General features: G+C 31.9%; 1 pseudogene; it reads right to left on the bottom strand.

The window, feature by feature from the left end:
* Positions 1–665: 665 nt before the first annotated feature.
* On the bottom strand, positions 666–4301 carry LOC133703076 (G-type lectin S-receptor-like serine/threonine-protein kinase At4g27290; annotated as a pseudogene).
* Between the last annotated feature and the right edge of the window lie 2168 nt (positions 4302–6469).

Genomic DNA, 6469 nt, shown 5'->3' with positions numbered 1-6469 from the left:
TTTTTTGAGTTTCATTATTAAATATTGAGTTTATTGAAAATTGAGATTTATAATTTTCTTTTGATTATTTTTATTGGGTTATCATGGTCTTATGACCTGACATGAGGATTGTCCTGTTATTCCGGATTCACCCCAATCGATATAATATATTGTCGTCTCAATATTTATAAAAAAAATCTCATTTTAAATATTTATTTTAAATCAAAATATATTTTTACTGGTCATTTAAATTGCTTTTAAAATTATAAAATTAACCGTATTACATCAAGTTGATTGCCATGCAATTTTTTAAAAAAGTTATAATAGAAAGCTTTTTAGCAATGCCTCAACATGTTTTTTACTTTAAGAAAATATGAAATTCGCCTCCAGCATAGTGCGGGAGAATGATCTAAAATTAGTTACTCGATTGATATCTAATTGATTTCTATTTTCTTTTAAAAAATGATATATTATTATGAAGTTTTAGAATTCATATACTTATAAATTATATTTTTTTAGTACAAGAATGAACTTCGATATAAACGATTTTATAATCAGACAATATATTGAACATTAAAAATATAAAATTGTTTTCTTCTTTTTCCTATTATACAAATAATTATCTGTTTAGTTAGTGATCTTTTTTCTCAATTAAATTATTTCTTTATATAAAAAAGTCTGCATAATTTACATGGAAAATTAAACAGGCTATATAAATGATTTAATAGTAGAAATTTTCTGCATAAAAATCACACAAAGATTTTGATCACCAATGCAACGTGAGGGTTTGTAACTAGTATGCAATGATAGGACAAGCAGGATATAATTCAGAAGCAAAACAAGAGCATTTGGCCAATGCTGCTACATAGTTTAAAGCAGACCTTAATTCCAGTCTAGTTAACCAGATAGAGGCAATTAGCTACCGAGGCTCCAAGACTGAGACAGTAATTTCGTTGGTTGAAGATGATCCAATCTTGCTCGAGGATAAACTTGATTCACCAGGAGCTCTGTGATTAAGGAAAGCTGGTTCTTTTGGCTTAGGCAACGCACTCTCTCCTCCCAACATCCATACGACAGAGGCCATGCTTGGCCTGTCATCAGGATGATGTTGCACGCATAAGAGGCTAATGTGTATGCACCTCAGCACTTCTGATGGATTGCATGACTCATCTCCCAAAGCGTCAATTAACTCTGATGCTTTGCCTTCATTCCACAATCTCCATGTCTAAGACAAACAAAAGACTTGCTGTCAGCCATTAGTTCAGGACATGTAATAAGTCGACAAAACAATTTAACCTTGAATACTTACATGTCCAATAAGGCTAAGGCTATGGTCTGGATGGTAAAACCCTTTACTTTTCTTTCCGCTTATTATCTCAAGCAATAAGACACCGAAACTAAAGACATCGGATTTCACTGAGAATAGACCATCGGTAGCGTATTCTGGTGCCATGTAACCGCTGCATGAAGCGTTTAACGTAAGAATACATAATGGTAATATAGGAATATTAGAACTGGCTAATGAATCAGATGTCTTACTAAGTTCCCACCACTCTGCTTGTGTCGCCTTCAGTTTGGTCAGCCACAAACATTCTAGCCAAACCAAAATCAGAAATTTTTGGATTCATGTGATCATCAAGTAAAACATTACTTGCTTTGAGATCTCTATGTATAATTCTCAATCTGGAATCTTGATGAAGATAGAGAAGCCCCCTTGCAATCCCAGAAATGATGTTGAAACGCCTGGACCAGTCTAACAGTCTACCTTTTGTCTCATCTGATAAGTCAAGCATTCATATTAGGCCAAGTGCTATTGGAATACTTAAAACAAAAAATTTAATAGAAACAACAACTTAAAGCATTTTCTTATTATCAAGACCATAGGACAGCTATGTTTATCAGGTTAAAAGGGATCCGTAGTGAGCCGAATATGAAGAAGTCCAGGCTTCTGTTAGGCATGTATTCATAAATCAGCATTTTCTCCTCTCTTTGACTGCAGCAACCAAGAAGCTTCACAAGATTTCTGTGCTGAAGCTTGTTAATTAGTATCACTTCATTTTTGAACTCATTGAATCCTTGACCAGAACACCTTGATAACCTCTTCACAGCAATTTCCTGTCCATCTTCTAGCTTACCCTAAAGGACAAAATTTATAAAATACTTGTGACGCTCTGCATAAAACAAAACCCAACTTTTTTGGAAGTTTACCCTGTAGACTGGTCCGAATCCACCTTCTCCTAGCTTATTGTTGACTGAAAAGTTGTTGGTGGCATCAGCTATGGCTGAGAACGCAAACAGTGGTAGCTCCATGTCTTCCCTCTGCCCACCATTGTTCTTATCAATTTCCCAGTCGGATTCTGTTCTCTCAAATGAAGTATTTCCTTGGCACCATGTCAAATATTAAAAGATTAGAAAAGAAGGATACAAAATATTAAAACATTAGGTTCATTTATTGAAGAAAACTTTCGAAGTGCTGAAAATGATTAAAACATTAAATGAATCCAAATTAGCTAATATCATCTGCGAGTCAATACCAAAATGAACTAAAACACAGAACAGTAATGTTTCTACTTTTCTAGTTTCAGAAATTGAATTGATTGAAGATTGACGTTCTCTTCGTATTTTTCTTTTACAATTTACTGAAGAATGTGTCCTCTATGTAATTATATATTTTTTCTGCTGTTTGTTTGTACAAGCTTATAACTCCAATTGAAATGTATAACAAACATGACGGTCATTTATTTAGTGGAGGTGACCAGTCTAGGATACTTTACCTGCAGACTTTGCCTTTTCTTTCAAGATATGATAGCTGATCGTTATTATCCCCAAGATTAAGGCAACGGCAGCTGTATCTATCGCAGCAATCTTCATGTTAGCTTTAGCCTCACGGTCTCCTGACGATGCAAATTAAGAAGACTTGGATGTCAGCTAAAACTGAATCAATGAAGTTGTGATCAAGGAAACTAAGGTTAATTGCAGTGGCTTTTTCACATGCTTATGGATTAACAAAAACTATGGCAATAATATACCTGTTTCGGAAGCATGCATCCGAATGTATAGTTCCTGGCCTCCACCCGGAACCAGTCTGATATCCATCAGATCACCAAACCAATTAGCGCATCCACTCCCTCCTCCTCTAATATCTAAATTTGAATAGGCCATACAGGAACAATTTCCTAGGCATTTAGCCTTGCATTCCTGGAGATTCATATCTTTGTTGACCCAAGAATGTGTAGCATCTGGCAATTTGAGTCCATCAAATTTGATGAATCCATCTCCTTTCTGACAGTCTAATTCCTTATTTCGCACGCACCCTTGAGACCAGTCCATTTTGTTCCATTCCTCTGGTGACTTGGGCTTGAATTTTTCCGAACATTGACAAACCGGTATGGCATTGAAAATGCAATTTGCATTTGCACCACAAAGGCCATAATTATCACAGCGGTCTCTTGGCACAGAAACTTGGAGCACCCAAGTTTGAGTTTCTTCATTCAATGTATAGCACTGACGATCGTAGGTAGTATGGTTCAAAACTAACCTTGAGATCACTGTAGACTCACTCTTGAGGTTAATTTTATAGTACACCTCCATGTCATTTGAGACAAAAGTGAAATCAAAAACTGGGTTAGGCTTTACCTCTGCAGAACCACTAAATCCAACGCCATTCCATGGACCACTCCTGTAGTGCTCTTCGAGCCCTTCCAGGCTACTACTTCGGGGATACTCTCTCGTTCGATCCCCATTGTAAAGTCTCCAGGAGATGGATCATCTGAGCTCTTCCAAGATGATAGACGCCAATCAAATCCTGTCCTTAAATCCCATCCAAACTTCATTCCTGGTAACATTGTATCACATGGATAATCGAAACTTTGCCATAAGAGTCCGCTCCTTCCATCATTTTTTTCCCTCAAGACTAGATTCCCAGAATCCAGAAGTTGCAAAATCGGACTGCTTGCTTTTTTCGTTGAGTTTGAAGACCAAACAACAGTATTAGTGTTGTTGCTAAGAAGTACAATGTTGCAGCAGTTATCTACCTTCAACAAGCCAGAGGAATCATTAATAGGATTGCGCCGGTTTGCAACCCAAACAATGGTTCTAACTGGGATATTTTTGTACCATATTCCCAAGTATCTTTTCTTGGAAATGCCAGGACTAAAAAAACCCAGTTCAAAAGTTTCCTTTTCGGAGACCAATGTCTTGCCATCAATCATAAATTCTGATGGACTAATGCTGTCAAGGGCAGAGGAGAACTTGAACAGGAATAAAAGTAGTTTTGTAATGATAAATACGAATGCAAGGATCATATCCATTGATGCCAAGTGTTTAAGCTGTTTCATACTTGGTTGCTAATTGTGAAGATATATAAATACTGGAAGTTGATGCATCCCAAGTAGGGCCACTGTTGAGTGTTGATAAATTGCAAACAAATTACCTTGTCATTTCTTGTGTCGTCTCTTCTCTTCCGCCATCTTCGTTGATTTTCTACAGGATCTCTGACCACTATTAGACATTATTCGGGAACGCGGTGCAAACCGTGTTTTTTAAAAAAATTTAAATTTTTTTTATTGTTTTTATTAAAAATTAATTTATATGTGTGTTTTAGATCGTTTTAATGGGCTGATCTCAAATATAATTTTTTAAAAAATAAAAAATATATTATTTTGATGTATTTCGACACGAAAAAAAATAACCATAATCATACTCTCAAACAATCACTAATATCCTCGCAAAAGAATTATTTCTATTGCCTAATTACTTATAAATTAATACGCTCTAAATTATAGCCCATTTTAATTTACATTTCCCCCCTGATTTCAACCATTTAATCAGGTAGGGTGTTTTGATTGTTGGGACCTTTTGTTTTATATATAACATGCAAGTGTCATTGTTTTCTTAAAAATCACAAAAATTGATAATAATGACTTCAAGTTATAAACTATTAAATATTTTTATTTAATATATCCTAATTAATAATTTGTCTTACTATTCACTAACTTAACTGATTATCCTCTAATTAATTATTCTAGGTATTGTTATCTTCAAAAGGAATACACACCCACACACCCACTCCATAATAAATAAGTGATTACAAACACTTATATAGATTTAGTTAATATTAGTTTGATTTCTTACCTGTGTGATTATTGAACATTTTTTTCTCTTAACGCAAAACAAGAATACAAGTGTTGTTAATTTTTTTTACACAACAAGAAAAATTTTAACTGTAAACTAAAAAGTTTATATGTGCTTTTAAGCTAATAAATTATAATTATATATGTTAATAAGTAATAATAAATATTTTAATTTTAATAAAAAAAATTAAGTCAAGAAGCATAGATACAAATACTTTTTTTAAAAAAGTTGAATATTTATTTTAATTTGAAATTGAATCCTTAAAATTTTAATTGATTTGAATAAAAAAATAAATTTTATTTTATAAAATCAAATATTAACTCAACATCAAAATTTATTTTTAACATTCTGAGAGTCTTATATAAAACTAGTCGAAACGGAACATTAAACGCAATCAGAAATCAATTTTAGTGTGAGAAAAATAAATTTAAAATATAAAAAGTTAAGTGACAAAAATAAAATCAAGAAAAAAAAATATTATGAGTAATTATAGAGTGTATCTTTCTCTTATGTTGCATTTCTATTGTTTTTTTGTTTTTAATATTTCATTGATTTCACATTATCTGGTATATTGAAGATTTCAAGTATTATTATATAGTTTACTACCCATCAATTTCTCAAAACCAAACTATAATTATTAAATAAAAAGTAAAATGATTAAATAAAAAATAATTCAAATGAAAAAAAATTAAGGTGGAAACAATGTTCATAACATCTCGTAATATTTTGAGTGTTTGTAATTCTAAATACTATTTTATAATTCTCTGAACATTAATTTTGAGAAGAAAAAGAATAAGGGTGAAAACACTTTACAGAAACTTTTTCAACTTATCCGGCTTTCCATTTTATTTTATTTTATTTTTTTGAAAAATTACTTTTTCGAAAAAAATATATATTGCGGCTAATAATGAAGCATATAAGTTGAAATGACAGCAGAAGTCCGAATAATTAATGGTGTACGTGCGATGGAATTGACTGAGTTGATTATCATTTGAAACTGGAACAGGAGTTGTTCATCAAATTGCTCTTATAAAAAAATGAAAAGAAAAAAACACCCGAAGTGATTTACTTGTCATATAAACATTATTTTTACCCTAATTATTTTTTATTATATTGATAATATCAAAATAAAATTTTATTTTTAGTTTAAATATAACTGTTCAATAATTATGATAGATATGCAAAATTAAGTATAATTGTTTTTTAAAAAAATAAATTGTTGTTATTTTAGATAGAGCTTGATTACTGTACCAGAAAAGTATAGATGAGATTTGTCTCTATAAATAATTTTTTTATTATCTTTAAAATATCCTTGTAAAAAACTTTTAATTTTAAAATTGTGGACTTAAAATATAGA

This window comes from Populus nigra, chromosome 9 (genome assembly GCF_951802175.1).
Source record: "Populus nigra chromosome 9, ddPopNigr1.1, whole genome shotgun sequence".
Lineage (NCBI taxonomy): Eukaryota > Viridiplantae > Streptophyta > Magnoliopsida > Malpighiales > Salicaceae > Populus > Populus nigra.
This window is presented reverse-complemented; position numbering and strand designations above follow the sequence as displayed.